The sequence below is a fragment of the Adiantum capillus-veneris genome, chromosome 8 (assembly GCF_014529385.1).
Source record: "Adiantum capillus-veneris isolate H3 chromosome 8, ASM1452938v2, whole genome shotgun sequence".
In the NCBI taxonomy this organism is placed as follows: Eukaryota; Viridiplantae; Streptophyta; class Polypodiopsida; order Polypodiales; family Pteridaceae; genus Adiantum; species Adiantum capillus-veneris.
Genome location: NC_140938.1, coordinates 64,890,516 through 64,915,549, shown reverse-complemented (window position 1 = coordinate 64,915,549; position 25,034 = coordinate 64,890,516). Strand labels below are relative to the sequence as shown.

At 43.2% G+C, this 25,034-nt stretch overlaps 1 pseudogene across 1 annotated transcript in view; it reads left to right on the top strand.

The window, feature by feature from the left end:
- Nucleotides 1–25,034, top strand: part of LOC147452266 (uncharacterized) — a 157,429-nt pseudogene that overhangs the window by 110,257 nt on the left and 22,138 nt on the right. The window contains exons 6-8 of the transcript XR_015189028.1: nt 15,143–15,211; nt 15,301–15,490; nt 15,564–15,693. The product of XR_015189028.1 is annotated as an uncharacterized LOC147452266 (transcript). The remainder of the gene's footprint in view (nt 1–15,142; nt 15,212–15,300; nt 15,491–15,563; nt 15,694–25,034) is intronic.

Here is a 25,034-nt window from a genome sequence, read left to right as displayed (position 1 = left end):
CTTACAGTCCTAGGCCTCAATGAGTGAGGCATCATCGATAAGATCTTGCAACGTATCATCGTCTATCTCTAATTGCAAACATAACTCTGCCCCAACTCGTTCTGGCAGATTGTCTTCATCCATTGCATCTTCATCTACAAGTGTCAATTCTACCTCGTCTACGTCATCCCTCGTATATCTGTCACAGCTTCCTCTGCCATACCTTCATCCATCTCATCTAATGTCACAGTAGTATGGACGTCGTCTGACTGACTTTCCTCCAGGAGCTCTTGCCCTTCAAATACTTGTTTATTTCTTGGAGCAACCTGAACCACAAACCACCATTGTCGCTCTCGAGGGTCCGGTACAAAGACCACTTGCTCGCAATGTTTGGGGAGAGCAAATGTGTCACTCGCATCTGTCCAAACCTTTGTAGAATCTATTTGCACAAGTTTGTTTCCATCTCTGCGTACCGTTGCATTGCGACCAGAAGTAATCACCTTGAACCACTTCACATCCAACAAAAACATCTCAAACCGTCTGAAGCTTACTTTCAGGATATCTGACACCTCTCATTCGTGTCTCTAGCACTGGCCCTGCTCTTTTGCATGAAACTAACCATTACCCCACTATCAAACGTGTTACCCCGCAAATTGGACATGCATTGTATCCCGAAGTTGTTAGCCCTGCATATATTAAAGCATGAATTAAAGCGAATAGCGAGAATTTTGTAAATCAAGAACCATTACCAGAAGCTTCTCCGTATCCTGGCCAATCATGCATAGTCCACATAAGAAGTCCATGGATCCTTGCATGCTGTTCTCCTACTGGTTCAACCGCATCTGCTATGTCGATCCCATGACATAACTCCTGGAGCTTGTCAACTAGTGGAGCTAGATAAACATCCATGTTTTTTGCCTTGAACTTACCAGGTACAATCAAGCTTAATATCAAATGACCCTTCTTGATGGCAAGCCACGGCAGGAGGTTGTAATTGATAAGGCACATAGGCCAAGTGCTCCATGACAAGCTTCTCAAGCCAAATGGATCGACTCCATCCATTGCCATGCCCAAACGCAAATTGCGTGGTTCACTCTTAAAATGTGGCCAGGTATCTTCAATGTGCCTCCGGGCCTTTGAATCAGCGGGCACCCTAAATGTTGCGTCAGTGGATCTATTCGTAGAATGCCACCGCATCAACTTTGCAATGGAACCACAATGAAACATGCTTTTTATCCTAGGAATAATAGGGAAATGCCACAACACTTAGCTGGCACTGTCTCGCCAACTGCATCTTGTTTGTAGCGCATTGCTCCGCACTTAGGACACGACAGACAATTTGCGAATTCATTGTGAAAAAGAATGCAATCATTTGGACATGCATGAATCTTGTTGTAGTCCAAGCCAACTGAGGTCAATAGTTGCTTTGCGTCTGGCGTGGAGGGGGGCATTTCATTGCCAGTCGGGAGAAATTACTCCCGCAACAACCTGTTTAAGCCACATTAAATTAAAAAGCTCTCCAAGCACGTCACCGTTGCAATTGGAAGATCTCTTTTGTAAATTACGTACCTAAACAAAGCAGTGATGCTTGCATCTGATCACCCGTACACTGACTGAAGATTCAAAAACGCCAGACAAGTACGAAACGTCGATATTTTGGCACCTTCATAAATTGGTTGACGTGCCAACTTCCTCAACATGTCTTCAGGAGATAGGCGCACGGCTTCTGGTGCTGCTTCGTTAGCGTTCTCCTCGCTTGTCTGGAAGAAGGCATCCAACATCTCCTCCATGCCATCGTCTTCTATCTGTAAGTCCTTTTCTGCTTCCATCCTTGGCTCTATATTGGTTGGACCTTCACGCATAATCATTTTTCTCTCTCTCTCAGATGTAGGTGCTATGTCGCGAAAATCAATGCCCGTTCCGTAGGAGTCGTATTGTAGATTCTGTACGGTTTCTTTAGCAAACTCTCCGTACTTGTGCACATGCTCATTACATATCCTACGCTTGTGCAGGATTTGATACTTGCAAAGCGTGCACAAGCATGCAATCTTTTCCTCCATGTTAGTTGATGACGTTGCCATCTACAATGATTATGAATGTTGTTTTAATATATATACTCCTCACAATGTAAACTACCTCGCATTCTCTAGTCTTGCCCAATCTCCGTACACCTCGGTCCAGAGGTGTACGGAGATCAGGACCACCGGGTCAAAATCTCGTCTTTATTGGTCAAATCCTATATGGGTCGACACATACGTGCATTCCCAGGTGTACATGGCAATGCATGTAGCGGGCAAAACCCCTTTGCCTCTTTTAGGTCCATAGTTTCTTCTAGAGGGAGAGAGAGAGAGAGATAGAGAGAGTTTCTGTCCTTTTGACACATGCAATTGGTCAGCCAACCTAACTCTTTCTCTCTCTCTTTCTCTATCTACTATCTATCTCTCTCCCTATCTCCGTAGCTATCTCTAGTTAATTCTCTCTCTCTCTCTCTCTCTCTCTCTCTCTCTATATATATATATATATATATATATATATATATATATATCACTCTCTTTCTCTCTCTCTCTATTTCCTATCTCTTAATTTCTCTCTCTCTATTTTCCTATCTCTCTCTCTCTCTCTCTCTCTCTCTCTCTCTCTCTCTCTCTCTCTCTCTCTCTCTCTCTCTCTCTCTCTCTCTCGTTGTCTACTTCCCTATCTCTCTACGTACTGATCGAACGAGCGACTGAGCTAGGGAGATCTAGACGCCCACGACTACGGAGGCCAGACTACACAACATCGACAGAGGCTGCATCAGATGATCCAAGTCACTTTGGCTTGACATGCACAACGCCCGGTCAGACTACTGACCATGGAGGAGATTGATGAGGTCCGCCACGACAGATGCTGGATCTCCTATGATCTACCTATCCCAACTAGCTGTTTTAGCTGCTTAGTCCACACCCAGCAGTTTAGGATTCCATAATATTTTATTTTGTCATTTTGTCATCTTGTTATTCTGACTTTGTATCAGCTCTACCACATTGTAACTTTCTGGTCTCATAGGTCACTTTGGCCTTTTGAAGAGTTAATATAACATTTCATTTCATTTCTTTCTTTAATTTTAATTTTTTACGCAAACCATAATTCTCTCTCTCTATCTCTCTCTTTAATTTCCTACACGCACACCTCTCTCTCTCTCTCTCTCTCTCTCTCTCTCTCTCTCTCTCTCTCTCTCTCTCTCTCTCTCTCTCTCTTTCCTACATACACACACACACCCCGCTCTCTCTCTCTCTCTCTCTCTCTCTCTCTCTCTCTCTCTCTCTCTCTCTCTCTCTCTCTCTCTCTCTCTCTCCCTCTCCTACACACACACACACACGATGTGGAGAGAGAGAGAGAGGTGGCGGGGGGGGGGGGAAGAGTGCCATAATACCTACTGCGCAGGTTTCGATCAAGATCTGAGCGCGCACGTTGAGGGAGAAAATGGCCCCTGCGCGCGGGTTCGGATTTTTTTCCCCCAATTCTTTAGCGTCGATATGTGCGTCGATATATGCGTGGAAAATTTTACCTTTCTACGCGTATTTCCACCTCCATATCGACGCAGTTATCACATAGGGTAAGATCACATATCTGGGTGGCCCTGAGGTACTAACAAGAATAGCATACCATGCTATTGGCATGGCAGACAATTTGCCACCTGTCCCAAATCAAAATACATTGATAGTGTCAGCTCAGCCATCTCCAAGAACCACAAGGTCGACAAAAAGCCTTTTACAAATCCGATGAAGAGTCGGTAGAAAGCTCTCATGAAGCACATAGCACTGAAAGTTCAGACAATGAAGAAAAGAGAGCCAGAAGAGAGGAGATGAAGAAGAAGGCAGTGGCTGCACATCAGGAAGAACCTCAGCAAAAGAAGGCGAGGTTTGAAAGGGAAAAAGAAACCTACGAAAGAAGCTAACAAGCTGCAAGTGAGGACCCAGCATGGTGGGTTCCAAGAGATGTAAAAGGCCCCCGAACCAAGAATCTTGCCAGGAGAGAACCAAAGATCCTAAGGATTCTCTTGAACGCATGTACCAAGAAACAGAAGCCTTAAAGCAAAAAGAAGCTCGAGAAGCAGAAAGAAGCTCGAGAAGCAGAAAGAAAAGCAAGGGAAGATGTGACGGAGCAGCAAAGACAAGCTGAAGAGGCCCAACAAAGTAAAAACCAGCACGAACAGGGTCCATATACAGAATAGGCTGACCAACCCATGCTCAACCCTCCACCTTCACCAACACTCAGACCCATAGAGGGAGAGCAAGCCAAAGAAAAGGAACCTGAACCGCAAAAGGCAGCAAGTCCTAAACCACAAGAGATTGCCAATTTTGAGCAACCTAAGGCACAATAAACTGAAACCACTCCTTCTACAACCACCCAACAGGAAACGGTTGAGGCATCCACAAAGCTTCAAGAAGACAAAATAGGCGAGGCAACCAAACAACCTCAAGGAGAGGTAGAGACCTCGACGCAACCACAAATAACCACAGCCCCACCCAAAGAGCCGCACACAAAAACGGCTAAAACATCCATACAGCCCACAGAGCCTAAAGATTGGCAGACAAATGATGAAGTTATGCTACAAGTAAACGAATATGCCAAGCAAATGCAGAAAATGACAGAGAAAATGCGAACAACAGCACTTAGCCGCAGTGCTAAGGCTAGAGAGCTGGAGATGGTCATCAACGCTCTTCAAGGAGAGCTAGAGGATAGAATGAATGTCATCTTTGATCTGTAGAGACAAATCCAAGAGCTGAGAGTTGAAGCTGAACAACACCAGCTAGCAAAAGAGAAGCAACAAAAAGAAATGGAAGAGCTAGGTGAACTTCTCACGAAGTTAACAGATGCTTGTAAGACAAAAGACGAACAACTGACAGAGGTTACCAATGAACTCTTAACTACAACTCTGTCAGTACAAAAGATCCAAGTGCAGCTCGACGTAGCGAATGCTTCACTGCAATATTCAAAGCAAAGGATCAATGATCAGGCAGCCTTTTTGCAACAAATAAGGGAAAATCCCGTAGTTGCCTCGATCAAAGGTATAGATGAAGTATACAAAGCTTTAGAAAAGAAGAACAAAGATCTTGAACTTGAGCTAAAGTTAGAACAGTCACAACGATGAGACCTTGCATTGATGCGGGTAAAAAGAGAAGAACAGTTGCTCAAGGAGATAACAGAGCTCAAGCGAGTTAATCAGCTGTTGCGAGACGGACAACAAGAGATGCAAGAAGAAGCAGGTACATCAAAAAAACCACACGTTGAAATTCCCTTAGTCTCTTTTGCTGAGATGGAAACATAGCCGGTAGAAGGGCCAGGAGGAGAAGAAGACTTTCAGTACCAATAATAGATGTCGATCAAGTCCCAATGGTTTAGCTGTCAAAAGCTGAAGAAGATGCACTTAGAGACAAATGAACAATGGAAAGCAACGATAGATTGGGAGTTGAGAGTTCTCCATTCAATCAATGTTACTCAACTCACTCCCAACCAAATCAATGCACAATGGCATCAACAATCACTGCCATATCCTTTAATCAAGGTAGAACTTTTATAGGTTAAGGAAAGATTATTCAAAGACATGCAGGCAGAAGGTGCAAAGGAAGTCCACCCCAAGTGGAGAAAGAGCTGGCTGAACAAGAATCCCATATACTTGATTCTGTTCACAAGAGCACACCTTCAGCACTTCAGAAAGACCCGACCTTTTGTCATGTACCCATGGTAAGGACATGGCAAGCACATGAAGAAATTACAAAGAAGCGGCCTACATGGCTGAATTATCCAAGATTGTTAGCTCCAGAGCAGGGAACACCGACATAGGAATACATGGTGAAAACCCTAACGGGCTCCATGACATTCTTCAAAGTCTCCCTGATCTCTCATGTGCTATGCTCTACAAAATTTGCCGAATGCTGCTCACATGCATTGAAGCTTTTCACGAGCCAAAGCAAGCAGGAGCACCGTGGATGTCATTCCTCGAGGGAAATAAGGGTCTTTGCTACGACCTAAGCAGCCAACCTTCCGAAGAATTCCTTTATGGCTTCTATGCCCGATGCATATTCTTACCATCTCACAATATGTTGGCATTTGGGGAAGCATTCTATACAGGGTTTTTCACTTGGCAAACAAAGATTTTTGGGCCAGTGATCAACTACCTAACCTCCAAATTCATAGGCTACTCAACCATTGAGCTAAAAAATAGGTCACCATGCAATTTTTGCAGGTTGCAGACAAAGAAAGAAAGATCAGATATGAGAAGGCACTCCATGCACTTAATGATCGCCTCGCCAGCCGTCAACCCGAAGATTACTTCAGCTGATAAAGCTGTGTCAAAGGACGACACAGGTGAGGAGGGGGGAAATGTTAGCAGCAAGCTAACTGAATACCATTTTTCGGAGCTCTCATTGTAAAAACATTTATTATTTTGATGAATCGAGAATATTGTAACTCCTATTTTCCAGATAAATATTGTAATTGATGAGCCGGGACTACAAGCTTCCAAATTGTATCAACCTGTCTTTAGTTAGAGCTCCCAGATTATTAGTTTTGACCACCAAAAACCTTGGCTAAGGTATAAAAGCCAAATTTTGAAGTTATTATTAAGTTATGGATAATGAAATACACAGCGTGAGCTAACGGCGCTCACTTCTCTCCTTCTCACGCTTCCTACACCCTCCCCGGTTGTCACATTGCAGTCGCGTCTGTTGCATTGCAACCTCATGTAAGAGCTCTACGCATTGACGTAAGCATTTCACGGTATTTCATAGCTTTTGACGTTGCCGACCCGCGGTCTAATTTCATCATAAGTAGGAATTTACACTTCAAAATCAAAAACTAAGTATAGGCGGGGTATTAGGGCATCATTGCTAAGCATTTAGATGCATTCTGGGTCAAAAACGACTAGGTGAAAAATCCAGTGCTTTTAATAATCACGATTTTTGCACTTAACCTAAAGTGGGTTGAGACCATAAGCATGTGTGCTTAGGTCTTATAAACATGTCCTAGAAGTTTCGTTACGTTTTGATGTCATTTGATGCTGTAACGGATGTGATTTGTTTGTCAATGAGCGATCGGCTTTTGTGATTTCTGTCATTTGAGTGTAGCTTGAGTTAGATGCGAGTTGTTTGTTGTTTTCCAAGAGATTGACAACCTCTTGTAGCCTCTATGCACTAGTCAAGTCAGCTTCGTCCCATGGATTGACAATTATATTCGTGGTTCTCGCTATGTCTGCAATAAGATAGGAGTGAGGTTAGACACCCGTCCCACACTGCAATAAGATAGGAGTGAGGTTAGACACCCGTCCCACACTTCAATAGTTGGTTCTTGAGGTGGCTCTCCTTTGTAAGGCTTCAGTAGGCTCACATGAAAAGCATTGTGTATGAGCCAATGACTGGGCAACTTGAGTTGATAGGCCATGTCATTGATTGGTCTAAGAATCTGGAAGGGACCATAGTACCTTTTTGCTAACTTAGCATAGTACTTTTGGTGTCCCGTAGGATTCTTGTCCGTCGTGTGCCTTAATCGAGCCTTGGGAAATTTAAGCAAGACCCAATCATTTTCTTTAAAGGCTTGGGCTCTTCTGTGCTTATCAACAGCAGCCTTTTGCCTTTGCTGTGAGATAGAGATAGCATCCTTAATCTTTTGGAAAGATTCTTGTAGGTCTCGGCTATACTCATATGCAACGAAGATCTTCCCATGTACCTTAAGTAGCAGGGGACTTTTATATCTTCCCTCAATTACCTCAAAAGGTGCCTTTCCTGTGGAAGTATGTACAGTGTTATTGTAGGCATACTCCGGTAAGGGTAAGTACTTCTCCCATTGGGACCTTTGATCTACTTCCATTACGTAGGCTTTTAGTAGATCAAGAATTGTTAGGTTAGCTATTTCACTTTGGCCATCCGTTTGCGGGTGATAGGCCGAAGAGAAGTTTAGCCTTGTCCCTAAATTCTCAAAGAGACCCTTCCAAAAATTACTGGTATTCTAGGATCTCTATCCGACACTATGGACATCGGCAAGCCATGGTACTTTAAGATTTGTGAGATGAAGAGGGTTGCCATTTGATGGGCTTTGATAGTCTTTTTGACAGGTATAAAATGAGCTTGTTTGTCGAACCTGTCTACTATCGTCCATATTCCCATATCCCCATGGATAGACTTGGGCAATCCAAAGATAAAATCCATGGATATGCTCTTCCCATGGTGAATTAGGGATTGGCAATGGTTGAAGCAATCCAGGTTGCTTCCCTCTACCAAACTTCGTCTTTTGGCATACCATACATTTAGAACATACTCTTGTATGTTTGCTTTCATGGCAGGCCAATAGAAATATGTTTCAATCCCTTTTAGGGTAGACTGAATCCCTCTATGCCCCACATAAGGAGGAGCATGAGATTCATACATTACTTTCTCACGTAGTGAGTTAGTAACACATAGTCTATTACCATAGAGAAGATAAACATCTTGTAAAGTAAATGGTTTCTCTTTCTTCCCTAGTGCAAGGGCTGAAATCACATCTCTAAAATCAAGATCAATAGCGTACTCATATCATAGAAGATAGATCATTGTGAGTTGCTATGGAAACTACATTCACTCTCGGCCATCTTGAGAGTGCATCGGCTACTTGATTATGCTTGCCAGCAATGTGAGCAATATGAAAATGAAATTGCGAAAGGAATTTGCCCCACCTCATTTTTTTTACGGAGAGCTTGGTCTGAGTCATGAAGTATTTAAGGCTTTGGTGATCCGTTCGCATAATGAAAGGAGTCCCCAATAAATAGTGCTTCCACGAGTCTAAGGCATGTAGAACTGCGAGGAGTTACTTTTCATATATGCCTAGAGCTTGCTCAATAGGGTCGAGCCTTCAACTTTCATAGGCTATGGCATGGCCTTCTTGGAGCAAAACAACTCCAAGGCAATCACCACAAGCGCCACATTGGACCTCAAATGGCTTTGAGAGATCCGACAGTGTAAGCACAGGTTGAGAGATAAGCTTTTCGAAAGCATTGTTCTCCTTGGCAGACCATGTATACCTAATGTTTTTCTTTGTTAGGTCATGTAATGGTCCCACAATTTGTGAGAACTTTTCTATGAAGCGTCTATAGTATGCACACATACCTATAAAGCTTCTAAGTTCATGAAGATTCCTTGGATTAGCGATTCTTTTATTACCTCTAGCTTTGATGGATTTATTTGGATGCCATCTTGAGAGATAATATGACCTAAATACTGAATCTCTTGTAAGAAAAACTCACTTTTCTTTCGATTAATATAAAGTTCATTCTCTCATAAGACTTGAAATATTACCTGGAGGTGTTGCTTGTGTTTGTCTAATGAATTAGAGTAGATAATAATGTCATCAAAGAACACTCCAGTAAAGGTTCGGTGAGGCCTGAATAGCTTCTCCATCAAGCTGTTAAATGTGGCTGGTGCATTGGTCAAACCAAAAGGCATGACAATGTATTCGTAAAGACCAAACGTAGTGCGAAATGTGGGCTCTACAATGTCTTGATCAACTATCCTTATTTGATGGTAGCCACTTTTTAGGTGAATCCTACTGATGTAGGTCGATCCTTGTAGCTTATCAAATAGGTCCTCTACCCATGGGACGGGAAACCTATCCTTGATACTAATCCTATTTAGTGCTCTATAGTTGACACACATACAATATGTCCTGTCTTTCTTTTGCACTAATAAGTGAGCAAAATGGAGATGAGCTAGGCCTAACCATGCCCTTTTCAACTAAGTCATGCACTTGCCGCATAATCTCCTCTTGTTGAGCTCGAGAAACTCTATAAGGAGGTTTATTAGGTGGTGAACTCCTTGGAAGATGGTCATCATTGCCTCGTTTAGGAGGTAGTTCACAAGGGATGTCGTCAATAAAGACATCTTGAAATCCCTTGAGAAAATTGGATAACTCTAATTTCTTGTGATTGTTTATATTTTCTTTTGCTAAAGCATTAGGTTCATTTTGAGAATCTTCAACAAAAATCATGTACACGGAAATAGAGCTCTTTATTGACTTATTGAAAGCTTACGTATGTACAATGGGTATGGTGTTACCCAACTCTTTGGCATCTATGTACATATATTTTTCCCTGAACCTAAAGTAGATTTTCCTTTCAGGGAATTTAACAATGGCTGCCATGCGATCAAACCATGGTGCCCCTAGGATTGCCTCCTCATGCTTGAGAGGAGAGATAAAGAAGTCCTCTTTGTCCACATAGCTTTGAACATGGAGCCTCAATTTCCCGATTAAGGGAGTGACTGAAGGTTCTTGCCCCTTGAAAGCACCATCGACGGGTAGGACATCTCCCATCTCATAGGCTTGGATGCCTACCTTGGTGGCCAACTCTGTGGATATGAAATTGTGAGTAGAACCAGGGTCAAAGAGAATAAAAGCATCATGTTCTCTTACCTTTCCCCAAGCATGGCATAGAGGAGATCCTTTGTGGAGAGTATCCTCTTCTTGGATTTCGAAAGGTAGCTCTAGGAGGCTCATGGCGGGTGTTCTTTTGGGGGCAAGCACGGTACGCATACCCTTGCTTGCTGCATTTGAAACAACGGCTATATTTACGATAACACTCAAGCTCTTCAGGAGAGATTTTATTTTTGCTTTTATAAACTCCCTTCTCCTTAGCTTTGTTGTTGTTGGTGTTGCCTTTAGGAGACTTTTGGACATTGTCCGTCCCCTTAGGCTCATTGTTACGGTCCTTGTTCTCCGTGGGCTTAAGATTTCTCTTAGCCCCTGTTTGGAAATTGATTCGTGAAGCCACCATGGTATGGTTTATGACTGCAGATATGGTGCGTGGCCTTTGGGAGTTGACATACTCCGCCATATCTTTAGTTAAGCTCGCACAAAATTGTTGTTTTTTCTCTCCAAAATCCATCTTTTTGAAGACAGTGGCTTTGAGATGTAAGTCCCAAAACTTGTCTACATATTTGTGAATAGATTCGGAAGGAGAGAGCTTCAAGCTTTGCCATTCGGTGAGTACTTTGTCTTTGGCATCGATAGCCAAAAACTGCTTCATGATGGAAGCTCTTAAAGCTTTCCATGTTCATGGAGCTTCATCGTTTGCCCGTAGGCTAGACCACCATTGCCTAGCGGACTTTTGAAATTGCATAGCTACATGGCGTAGCTTAGAGGACTCCATGAAGCCCTCATCTCCAAACACCGCATCGAATTGTTGGATGAAAGCCAAGACTTTGTCTGTAGCACCAAAGGTGCCATCATAGGTAAGGAAAGAGATGTTCTTTCCTCCCTCTTTGAACTTCTTGAGCTTGGACGACCTCTTCCACGCGGCATAGGATTTCCTATGGACTCTTCTTTTTGGTGGTTCGAAAGTTGCACCATCACTTTCTTCAGAGGAGGAAGAATTCAAGGAAGATGGAGAAGAGGGTGACCTCTTTCTCGCCATTTCTTGCCTTGGTCTTCCTTGTGTGCACCATCACTTCTTCATAAGAGGAACAAGATGGAGAAGAGGGTGACCTCTTTCTTGCCTTTTTCTTCTCTTGTTTTTTATCATTCCTCTTTGAATTATGGTGTGGAGAGGTGTGAGATGGTCTTCTCCGTTTAGGAGGTGATGGAGAGCATTTTGTCCGCTATCTTCGTGGAGCCATCTCCATCGAGGTGGTAGGAGACTCAGTTCTTTCTTGTTCTTTTGGTGGGGGCTCTTGAGTTATCCTTTGGGAAGGAGATGCATCATCAAGAAGTAAATTTTTGAGCCCTTCGTATGGATCCTCTTCTTCTTCCCGAATCGGAGAGAGGCCTCTTTTGGAAGTCTCATAAGGAGGTTTCCTAGGTACTCTCTCTTCATGGTGGGGAGTTTGGAGAATCCCATGAGCACGAAGCTGCCGTTGCACTTCACTTTGGAGGGATGGATTGCCCATGGCTTGTTGAAGCCTAGAAACAAGGTAGTTAACAAGCATAGGGCATCATTAGTAGCTTTCTCATTAGCAAAATCAAAGCTATCAACATTAATTTCACTCTCTTTACTATTGTCAGCCATTCTAACAATTTTAGGTGTACTTTGGCACTTCAAGCCTTGATTGCTCTCCTCTTTACCAACCATTTATAGCTAGCTTGAGGACCTCCCTTCTTGAGCAAGAAAAGAGAAACCTTGTGCTCTGATACCAATGTAACATTTAATGGCCCACTAACTTGTGTGTAGCGGAAAATAGCATAAACATAGCGAGCATTTCATTAGAATAGATTCCTAATGAGCAAAACAGGAGTGCTTGGATGGAGAGAGAAATAAAAAGAATAACACCTAGTTAGATAGGCATGAACAATACTTCAAAAGAGAAAGAAATTAAGCTATTGACAACAGTTGAGGACTGGATTTACTTGGAGCCGGTCCCCCCTCCAAAAGGCTTTGTATTATAGGTTTCCCCCATCAAAGACATTTTACAATACAATACTTTGTGTTCCTTCAATAACTTGCTGGTGCAATGAAGATGGAAGCTTCGAGTACCATGCACACATTTATAAAACATAACATCAATTCCCTCACGGTCTCAGACCCAAGACCTCACACACCTTCGAAGATGGTGAGAGCTAGCGGGGTATGAGAGTAAATTGAGAGGAAGAAGGGGTATTCTTATGAGAAAGAAGTATATCTCCTCACATAATCACTCATAAAAGCTTAACATAATTAGTATGGTAGAGGAGATGAGCATGCATTGAAGCTTGGCTCTTGGTTGGATTTGCATCACAAAGCCAAGAGTTGTTGGTGTAGGCCTCCCTTCTCACAAGCTTGGAGTAGATGATGAGCTTTCCATTAAAGCTTGAGAAAGAGAGAGTGTCTTCTTGCTTCACACATGAGATTGTGTGAGTGTGTGTGTGATAATGCCTTGCCAAAATCAACCCCCTCTTGGATTTTACTCATGCTGGCACCCCATTGGACCCTGCAAAGCTTAGCCAGCCATAAGTGAGAAGCATAAGTGATAGCCTTTTGACATGTGTCCCCCTTTCCCCTTTTGTGAGAGCTTTAGGAGACACTCCTTGGATTGCAAAAAAAAAAAGATTCCTCAAAATGCTTTCCATTGATGTATGTTGGTGGAGGGAGAGAGAGAGAGAGAGAGAGAGAGAGAGAGAGAGAGAGAGAGAGAGAGAGAGAGAATTTCATCATTTATCATCAAACATATCTTAAAATATTACTACTTCATCTTTGCAAGGGAAAGAAACAGTAAAGAATGTTCACTCTCTAATTGCCTTTCTGGTCGTTTGCTTCTTGTGTGATGTGAAACTGAAGAAAAAGCAAAGGATACAAGAAAGATAGATCTCAAACTTCATAGAGCTTTCAGAATTGGGTGTACTACCTAAAGCCAGATGTGGCCTTTAGTGTTAAAGCCAGATGTGGCCTTTAGTGTTGACTTTGATTGTAGCGTTAGAATACGTTCTATTGTCCGCCCTTAAATAAACAAAGTTTGGAATAGAGAAAAAAACACTAAACCTTCTTTTTAGATAAATAGGTTTTCATTGTTGAAATTTTAAATTACTTTGCAGTTGCCACAATCTGCAATATATGCAATGTTTTCCACAAAAACGTAGTTGGTTATCGATTTTTTTTTAATGTTTATAAGCTATAGTAGATGTGCTAAAGAGTCCAAAATAGATTTTTTATTTTCACTAAACTCTCTTTAGTGTGGCCATGTCAATTGCACAAGGGACACTTTTTGATGTATCTAGAGTTGCAATGAATCTTCTTGCGCCAAATATATTATTTTTAAAGACAGACTTTTATCTAAATGCCTTGCATGTAACTGTGGTTGCATCAAAATTGTATTGAATCACAAGCTATCTTAAATATTGACAAAGGTTGATGCAATTATTACATGTTGTTTTGTTGGAAATCGGTTGGTTGTGCTTGGTTTTTGTTTTGCTCGAGAATGTTTTCTTGGTTTTTGAAATTGCTCATGTTAAGGTAGAGGTAGAGGAAAATGAGAGTGAGAGCGTAGAGGCTTCTTGGGCTAGGAGATTTCAACAAAGGAATAATCATGCTAAAGCGAGGGGAAAGGATTTTATGTTTGAAGTGGCCTCAAAAACAAAATAGAATGAGGAGCCTCGTGATAAGTGTCCAACCAAATGTGGACAAGTGTCCCAGCTTTTGAAAAGCTTTACAAAAGTGTCCTTTCAATGGTCAAAAAGAGTAAAGGAATGTCCCAACTCCTGGAAGCTTTACAACCAGCATCCTTGTACTTGTCCTTCTAGAATCCTATTCTTAAAATATTCTAGAAGCTTTTAGAATCTTTCTTCTTTGGAGTACTGCTAATAAGAAGAAATATCAATATGGGTATCAAATAAAAGCTCTTTCCGAGTACAACATGATTCTAGCTTTAGAATATCAACACAAGATGCTTATGCAGAGATAAAGGTATTCAATGCAATTAAACCACATGTATGCATATTGACAATCTTTCATGATCATGCCATCTTATTGATTGTAGTTGTCTTTTCTGACGGATTCTGCCCACACTCCAAGCATAATCCTTTCTATGTGTGAGTATATGACTGTGATATGCAAGAGTTACAAGCCATAGGCGCCCCTTTTCGGTTATCTAGACAAGAGTGTGCATTATTAATGTTGTAACCCACTTCATGGGTCCACAATAACCTGTAACGACTCACCTTAGTGGCTTGCTCAAATGCACTTATTTGGCTATACTTCAAAGTGGAAAACAATTTTCAATTGACTAGTATTTGCATAAAGCTAAGAGGACAAACCACTTCATTAAGTTTCCAAGTGCGACAATTTCTATGTGGGGCATTTGTGGCGGATTTAATCGGAGGGTAAGGCCCGGCCCCTGTCACACATGTGACCCGGGGCTAGAAAAATACATTTTTCCTTACCGAAGAAAATAAGGACAAACTTGAAATTCTCCCGGTTGTTAGGTCAAAATTTGAAGCTTCTGTCAAAATCCAACCGGACCCACGGTCACGTCCACATTCCATGGAAGGATCAGGGATTGGCTAGTTGCCTCGTTGACCATCAGAGTTCAGGGGAGAGCTGGTCGCTAGGTCACATTAGGATTTCATTTCGACAACTTCATAGGATTCAGAGGGAAACACAAATTTAGTGCTAAAACTCAGGTTAAAACCACATAAGGTAGGTCGGCTAAAACTGGAGCTTTCATTTGAATCTTTTGTTTGATTGGAGCAGGTCTTCCCAGTGAACAGGAGCCTTTAAATTGGCCCACCAGGCTGAGAATTGCTGTTGGTGCTGCTAAAGGTTGCTATTTATTTTCTGACAAAATATGGTCTTTATGCTGTGAGACGTTGAAGTCTTATTTTTTGTTTGCATTTGATACTCTTATACAGGTTTTAACTACTTGCATAACGATTGCTCCCCTGCAATCATTCACCGGGATTTGAAGTGCAGCAATATCCTTCTTGATAAAAATTTAGATGCAAAGGTTGCAGATTTTGGGTTGTCCAAACTTTTGTCCCACTCATCCCTAACACACATCACTACTGGGGTGAAGGGCACTTTTGGCTATCTTTATCCAGAGTAAGTAGAATCTGTTTGTTGCTAGTTTTGAGGCATCATGAATCTTTCCTGACTTTCACTTTGTGGGGTACAGATATGCCCAAACGGAGAGGCTTACAGAAAAGAGCGATGCCTATGCTTTTGGTGTTATCCTACTAGAGCTGCTGACCGGGAGCAAAGCTATAATGCAGAACAGTGGGGAATATGTACACATTGCACAATGGGTAACTGCTATCTTAGTTAAATCTTAAGACCCAGATTCCATTACCTGCACTAATCATGACTGGTATTTTTTGAATATAAGTTATTTGTGTAAGTGTTTTCTGCCAGAATCTCTTATTGGTACTGGAGTTGCAGCAACAGGGCCTAGTTTAAGATCATCTCTTCGATGAGCTTTGTGTTTTCTAGAAAAATATTGCCAGAAGAGACATTTCAGCCCCATTATGTAGTTGTATAGCATAGCAGTAGTAAGGTCTATGAGCTCCTTTCAAATTTTTTTTTTTTTGGGGGGGGGGGGGGCGCGGGACTCTCACACCCACACTTAAAACCCCATACTTTTTTTTCGTTAAGGATTTTAGTAATATTGATGACTCAAAGGACTCTCGAAGAATCCAAAAACAATCTTCTGCAACCACTTGATGAAACACTCAGCGATTACGAGATCTCTAAATTGTCTAAAACATCCAGAATCCGACGAAGTTAAGAAAGAAATATACTGTGATAAAGATGAAGCAACTTCACCAAACAACTATAATGCTTCTTAAAACCTCCATCTGGAAAATGAGCAGGAATCTAAGAGACCAAGTCTTGACTCCCCAATATGTCTGCAAAGCTAGAATAAATGGGGAACAGTCTCGGGTGTAATCGAACACCGAACACCACAAGAACTTGCTATTCTTCGAGCATGAAGACAGTTGGCAACACACAATACCAATAAAATAGCTCCATAGAAGACACTCTTTTGAAGGGAGCTTACTTTTCTAGATGGCCAACACCATTCTGCCACCATGTGTCTCTCTAACGTTCCATAATGCATTATAAACATACTAAAATGGAAATGGCAAAAAGTTGGAGTTTTAGGGAGTTTCTAGTAACTATAGGGAGTGAGGGGAGTGGAACGGAAACAAAAACGGAAACGGGGAAATGAGAGAAAATGGACTTTCAAAGAGATCCCAATAACTATGGTTATAATGCTTAATGAAATCCTCATACCACGGATGCAAAAAAATTAGTTTGTTCCCCAAAGGGAGAGGAGTGGGGCTAACGACCTTAGAGGCAAACTTGTGTGATGAGAAAACAATGAAAGTACCTTTGCCCAGTAGGATGCCATCCTTCCTTGTATCTTCGACTAGACCGCACTTCAGCTATTCCCATATCTTGACCATGCATGGGTGCACCCAACCAGACACGGCTGATCACTCTTTGAGAGAGAATCTCAATATGGTCACCGATCTTATGCTCAAGCTCATCTCAAATAACAAAGGACGGTGCCATACTAGTTCAAAAGAGAATAAGCAAATGCTTATTCCAAAACCAAGGATCCCTCCCCACCTCACACCTCACTCTCTCAAAACTATAGGGGGAGTATATGTGTACGCAAGAAAGTGTGTGTGTGTGGATGGGTGTGGCGGGTGAAGTTGCAGATATGTGGGAAGTATGTGCAGATCGGTACCTTTACCTCACCTTAAGTAGGAGGGGATGTCACGTGCGCATGGCTCTGTGTGACATATGGACATGCTTCATTAACTTCCAAAGCTTGTTCGTAGGACCTGCACGTCTGGACAAGTCCATTAGTCGGAACCCTCTTGCATAAATGGTTTATATACGCGTTTTGACAGATGTTATTACACTACGATGGGCCTCTGGCATGACGAGCATGTAGTTCTAGGTTAAAGGAATCCAACGAGCATTTCCCACGTCGATCGGATTCCCGGGTGGCAGATGTGCGACAGTTTCACCCAAAGTGACACCCCCTGGCCAAACTTATCAATAAATCATGTTTATGATTTATTTATTGGCTGTGGTGGAGGGATTGTGAAACCTTCCCCTAGGGCGGTAGACTTTAGCTTTCACCCTAATCTTTACTTGAAAAATTTTACTCGAACTTTACGACGCAGAGAAATTGCGCACATAAACGTGTGACCGGAATTAACACTTCAAACAAACCACGGCTTGGCAGTTGGAGTGCTTCCAAGCAGACATTGACGCCCTGTAGGCCCCAAAGGCTGGCCACCCCTATGGTATTTCTTTATTCTTATAAAAACTTGGGAGAAAACCTGCAAATTCCTATGAGCTGTCCCGCTTTTACCGGGCTTAAATTGGCCCCTCTGGCCCAATTTCGGTAGCATAACGGCAGTAGGAGGCTTCACAGACAAAATCCCCATGCAAACGGTGACTTTCCTGGCGCATACTAGCACTTTCCCAAACCTGGCGAGAATTTGTAGCATGCTAAATTCTCTAATTTCTATCCCGAAAATGCACTAGATCACCTGTATAGTGATCCCATCGCTTCTTTGATACTCCTAGGAGTATTAGGGATCAATTAGGGTCGAAACCCTAAACCTGCAAAAATACACAGCAGGCTGTATTTTACTGTTTCGGGCTCCGTTTTGCGTGCCGATTGCATCCGTAAAAAGCCCTTGAGCTTCCGCACCTGTAGGGCTACTTGCCCTTTGAATCGGACGAGATTTCTCACGTAAAATCTCTCCTAGTTCACCTGTACCTGTGGGGGATTAGCAACTAGTTAATCCAGTACTTGTGCAAGAGGCTCTTGCCTCGGCAATCGTGCATGAACCCACACAACTGTACATATAGATGAAAAGCCCTTGAGCTGGGCATTACGATTCTTTATTCAAAGGGGGAGAGAGGTGTGCGAGAGCGGAATCACTGCGCTACATAAGACAAGGGAGAAGGCAAGCTTTCCATTAAAGCTGTGATCACCTGCACCCACTACTCACACATACAGTAGTTCTTCATAATGAGAAAGAGTTAGCCCCCACTCTCGAATTGGGCGCCTCCTCTTCATGCAGATTTGGTAAAGTGATCTAGAGCCGCCATGTGTCCACTTTGCCTCTTTTGAGTTAAATACCTAGTACCCATCGGCTTATAAAGTGTAGCAAGGGGCCTAAATGACTTTGAACTGACCCAAGACACCCTTTTACTGCTCGGATCCCAATGCCGACTGGCTGACCATCTCGTGGTAACTTGCCCTTCCTGACTGTGGGTGAAACTCTCGGCCGTCGGCCGTTTCACACCGGCCACACAATGTCCGGTCGTTTGTGACTTTAAAAAGAGGGTCCAATTAAATAAAAATCAAGGGAAAGAAACCAGGAACTAAGGTTAGTGGTTGCCATAGCCTCGTGACATACCCCCCTCTTGAAATCGCAAACATCCTCGATTGCATGCCAGATATGCATGCCATAGATGATTTAGTGTGATCAACACCCTTTTATCAGCACTTGTATTTGCAGGAAAGGTCTTGAAACATAGATACAAATGACTTAATGAAACCTTCATACTTTTGTCATTTCATCTACGATAGAAGTGAGCATAATACTTTTAGCGTTTGTAGAGCAGTGTACACTTCTATTGCACTGAATCCGTATGTACATTTGATGTGCTAGCTCCATTATTACCCCTCTTTCGAACACGTTGAGTTGGGGCATACGTAAGTTGTAATCCAAAGGCCTCAAGGTTGTTGCAATATATTTGGTGACTCTGCAGTTCACACTCTTCCATCCACTTTGCATCCATAAGTGGATAGTTCCTGAACTTCACCAAATACTGTCGTGCAACTTTTTACTTAACTTGTCTTTCCTTGATCTGCTCAGGTACCAAGATTTCATCAAGTTCCTCAACTTCTGGTTGATCCTCATCTGGCATATCTTTTGGCGCATGTCCCACGAAGGGTCTTAGAAGACTCACGTGAAACGCATTATGAATCTTCCAAGTGTCAGGCAATTTCAGCCTATAAGCAACATTACTAATCTTCTCAAGTACTTGAAAAGGCCCATAGTATACAGAGCTTTGGAAACAACCTTTCCTGGCCCTTCATCTTCTTTAACCTTGCCTTTTTAAACCCCCCAATCACCAGGTGAAAACAAGAATTTATGTCGGTGACGATCAACAACCCTTTTCTGCTTTGCCCGAGTCTTCTTCAAGGCAAGCTTGATCTTCCTATACATTTCATCCATGTTCTTCACATATCGATATGCCTCAAAAATCTTGTCCTTTGTGTGCAAAATGGGAGGAACCTTTTTGCCACCCTCAACAATCTCAAAAAGTGCCTTGCCTGTTGGCGAATGCACCGCATTGTTGTATGCATACTCAAGCATGGGTAGATACTATTCCCACTTGCCCTTATTATCTAACACATAGCATTTCAACAGATCTAACACAGTGGAATTAGCCTCTCCATTAGTTTGTGGATGAAATGAGGATGAAAACTTGAGTGTTGTGGATCCATGTTTTCAAACAAGCCTCTCCAAAATAGGTTGGTCATATGAGGATCAGGATCACTGACAATAGACTGTGGCATACCATAGTATTTCAAGATATCGTACATAAACAGTCGTGCCATCTGATTAGATTTTATCTTCTTCCTGACAGGAATAAAATGGGCCTGCTTGTTGAACCTGCAAATAATGGTCCATATACCATCATTGTTAAATTAACACACCCCTCTGTTGCTTCACACCCAGGTCTAGGGCATGCATGTATGGCTAGTGTGCCTTTGGGCTGGCCACGCTTAGCATATGCATTTTCTCTGCATAGTCCGGCCGCCCACTTTTGGCCGCCCATCTTGTCCGGGCGCCTATTTATGGGGCTAGGAGGGTACCCACTTCCACATTATCTGATCATCGTGTATTCGGTCTCTTGCTCTGGTAGTCAGTGGGGGGTTGATCGCCACCTTTCCCCATCTCTGGCGTTTTGTCCTCTCTCTCTCTCTCTCTCTCTCTCTCTCTCTCACGCTTCCGCACATGCGCACTCTCACATGGTATCAGCATCGAGCTTTCCATGGTCTTGAGACTAGGTGCTTCTTCCGCATCAGGTCTTCCCTTCAAAGAAGAAGAAGACTAACCAGCGTTTTCTTTAAACAGCAGCGTTTCTACAATTTGCCTGCAAGAGGGGGTGGCGCCACCTAGTGGACAACTTCCATCGTGACGGAATGCTTTTCCATCTGCGTTTTTGCAGGAAACCTTCATATCTGCTGTCCTTTTCCTCGCCGGAAATGCCCCTTCTCCATTTGCGTTTTTGATCCAAATCTGTGTTTTTAGACAGCTGCTGCGTTTTTGCAGCAGGAGGGTAGCGCTCAACTTTGCTACACCAAATCTCGCCTGCTCGACGCGGCCTTGGCATCCCCTGCCTTGCCAGTCTTGTTCCTCTTCAGATCGGCAGATTTCAGCCATATCCACTGCTGTTTTCTCTGTTTTCAGCCCACCTTGGGTTGCTACATTGATTCCCCACCCTCCCTACACCCTCTGCACCTCTCCGGACCCTGCCGGGAGCGTATGAGCACGCTGAAAATCTCTGGACAGCATCACCTTGCGGTTGCGGTTTTGGGTGGACAGCAGCCTCTTGGCTTGTGTTTTTCACAGAGGAAGTTACCTCTTGCCAGGACACGATCCGGTGGTGGTCCATCCGGTTTCTCAGTGACTGCTACAGATACACGGTATCTTTGACATCGGCTTGATCATCTGCGGGCGTATGATCCTTGGGAGATCCATTCATTCCAGCCATCATTCGGCGGTTGCACACTCCAGAGGGGGTGGTGACTTGTGGTTTGCTATGGACACACCTATGCACTCATTAGAGGAGTTCACACGAGATATGGCCATGCTCATTGCATATGGGATTCCCACATTCCCAGAGAAGACACCACCATCTTGTGTGGACAGACACTTACCACTTGACCTCGACACGTCAGATCATTTGCTTACACAGGAGCATCTACATGGACTTAGGGAGAGGATCTTGGATCTCTTCTTGGACAGGTTCATTGCTTGGATCTACAGACTAGAGTGGGACTTCAGTGCTTTGGACTCTCTTGGAGAGTTTACCCGCGAGATGTGGGACATCAGGCATCATTACGCGACTACATCTGGAGTCACTCGGAAGTTGGCTTGGACAGTAGTGCAGTTGCTCTTCTACACTCCTGATCATTTGGATTGCTACCTTCAGAGTTACTTACACTCACCCTCGGTAACCTTACAGCAGACTTATCCCCCGACCTGGGCAGTAGGCCACTCCAGCTCATTCACATGAGAGCCACACCGAGATACAGTTTGGTGGCGTTGTTGGCGTGGATTTTGTTTTGGTTGATATCGGAGGATTGGAGGCAGGAGATACAGGCAAGACGATGCAAAAATCTTGGTCTGGCCACTTCAATTCACAATGCAGACTGCTCAGTCTGGTTTCCCTTCTTCTACAGGATGATTATGGTGCAGACAGCTTGGTCTGACCACACCTCTTCTCAGAGGCCCTTCACAGCCCAGACTGTTGAGTCTGGTTTTCCCTCATCTTGGATTACCCTACTTACTGGTTGGACACCATCTGGTGGTGGTCCGTGCGGTCTCTCGGTGATTGCTGCAGCTTACGGTAGCTTCTACAGTGCAAACTGCTTAGTTTGGCTTTCCTTGTTTCGAAGGACGTTTACGGCGCAGATTGCTACATCTGGCCTTCCTGGAGTTTTACATAGCTTAGCCACTGGGTTATAGGTTTATGATTGACAGGCCTTTGGTCATTCTCATGACGGTTCCTGGGCTTTCCCATTTTCTCTAGATGGTTTGACTATAGGCACCACAAATCCTAATGGGCAAGACACTTGCAGGTCTATTGACACTTCTTTTACAACAAGGAGTTGTTTTCACACTCAATTTGGGACCTTCACGCAGTGTCTTCACCTTATATCGGCGGAGTACAACAATTTGCTACACTGCTCGTGACCATCACTTTGTAACAAACCGTTGATGTGTCAAAGCCCTGAAGAAGGGGCCAACTTTCAAATGTCGGCTGAGGGGCCTAAACCCTAAGAAGAACAAGTAACAGAAGAAGAAGTCCTACCAACTTATGGGAACCCCGTTCGATGGGGCCTCAAATGACAGGATTAAAATAAAGCAGGACTTGCACACACACACACACACGAACTGATGACATGGCAGATTTTCAAAAATTGCACTGACATGATGACGTGGCACGTTGTACGGATTTCCGCGTTTTGCACTGACTGATGATTTGGCAGGTTGTACGGATTTTCGTGATTTACGCTGGCAACATTTTGGCTTTGCTTTTGGACCATATGCTTTTAAGTTTGAAGGCTTTTTTATTGTAAACTGCTTTTGGGACCTAGGGTCTTTAAATATGAGGTTAGGGCTCATTCTCTGGCATGCTTCCTGGAGAAGGTGTAGAGTCTTGAGTATTGGCTTGTACTGTGTTGATGCAATATAAAGAAATACTGAAGTTCAGTTGTTATTGAAGTGCTAAAAGTCTGTTTCAGTTTGTTCTTTTCTATTGGCATGTGGTGCCCGTCTTGTGACAGTGGTATTTATCAAAGCATCAGACGTGTGCTTTTCTAAAAGCATACCGGTCCTTCAAAAGAGCAGACAGAGCTATTGGAATTTGATTCGAGGTATCTTTGCCTTCCAACTCGGACTTATTAGCCACTCCTACCCTTACTTTGCGCATCGGGCGCGCTCCCGTCTTCATCGCTTATGTCTTACAGGGCATAAGCCATAAAGATCACTTGCAAGAGAAGGATCCAAGATTTGTTTCGAGCTGCTGTTTTTCTCAGAGACAGTACCATGCAGATGTCTATAGCTACCAAGCCGTACACTTCCAAGGACTTGGCAAGCTTTCAAGAAAACATTTTGCCCGAAGTTATATGGTTTCTGACATCTTCCTTCGGAGAGCAACTTCTGGCAGAGTGGGGTATTTTGAAATGCTTGCCATCGAAACCCTAGCAGATTATATCATGAAATTTCTCGACATCTCTCAGTAGATGTCTCTTCTCGAGTTGATAACCTTGGAGGTCCAGTGCGATTGCTATCTTGGGACTACCATCGCCGCCTAAGAAACACTGTTTGTCCAAGAGCTGATGGACCATGTTGTGCTCGGCTACGACCCTATGGAATGAACCTAACCCTAATTTTTTGGTGCAGGTTTCAGGATGGAAAGTCAATCGACTTTTCGAGCTCGATTGATGTCGAGATTGCTTTTTAAGTTTGAAATCTGTTTGAGAACTTGTTTGGTGATCCTGTTTGGAATTTGTTTGAAATGGATGGTATTTGTTTTGAACCTGTCTTGGTGCCGATTTGAATTGTTTGACTTTGGTTTTAATACTGGTTTCTTTGATTGGTGATTTTACTCCTGGGTGGAGAAATGAGAAATTATGTTTGAGAATGCTTGTTCATACTCATGGCCCGGACCCTTGTGGTTATTTGCGGGGGGAGTATTGAATGATTGAAAAGTGCTATTTTTTTTTACTCATAGCCCGGACCCTTGTGGTTATTTATGGGGGGAGTATTGTTGTTGTGCCGGACCTGGATGGTTATGCGGGAGGAGTATTAAGAAGTCTGAGCAGTGGTTACTCTCAGCACCTCCAAACGACGCAGGCTGCGGTCTGGGGGGGCGTTTGGTTGTAAAAGGCCTCTACATCTCCCGGCCCGAACCTTTTTAGGTTATGCGGGAGAAGTGATGAGGGAGTCGTTGAATATCGCCGGGCCCAGACCTTGTTAGGTTATACGGGAGAAGTGTTCATCGGCGGCTTTATATTTCTATGTCTTGTAACATGCATATGTAAGCATTTGTGTTGCATTGTGATGTGCAAGCTATTGAATATTCATAATTGGATGAGATTGCTTGGGTAGGTAATTTTTTAGTGCATCAAGACACCCGTGGAAGATCAGTACGGTTTGGGTGTGATGGCTAATTTTACTACACCGGAATATCAAGAGTTCCGATCTGGACGAAAGGAGAAGCTAACTCCTTGATCAAAAGAGCAGAAAGGAGAAGCTAACTCCTTAATAAAAAGAGCAAACTAATTGTCCCTCGGAAATTTTTGAGCTAACTTGAGTTGTTTTGCAGATATGCTGTAATCGCGGACAATTACTCTCTTTCAAGAAGGGGGGATGTAACAAACTGCTGACGTGTCAAAGCCCTGAAGAAGGGGGCCAACTTGTAGATGTCGGCCGAAGGGCCTAAACCCTAAGAAGAACAAGTAACAGAAGAAGAAGTTCTACCAACTTATGGGGACCCCGTTCGATGGGGCCCCAAGTGACAAAGGATTAAAATAAAGTAGGACCTGTACACACACACATACATTAAAATAAAGCAGGACCTGCATACACACACATACACAAACTGATGACGTGGCATATTTCCAAACATTGCGCTGACATGATGATGTGGCACGCTGTACGGATTTCCGCGTTTTGTGCTGACTGATGACGTGGCAGGCTATACGGATTTTTGTGATTTACGTTGGCAGCTTTTTGGCTTTGCTTTTGGACCATATGCTTTTAAGTTTGAAGGCTTTTTTATTGTAAACTACTTTTGGGGCCTCGGGCGT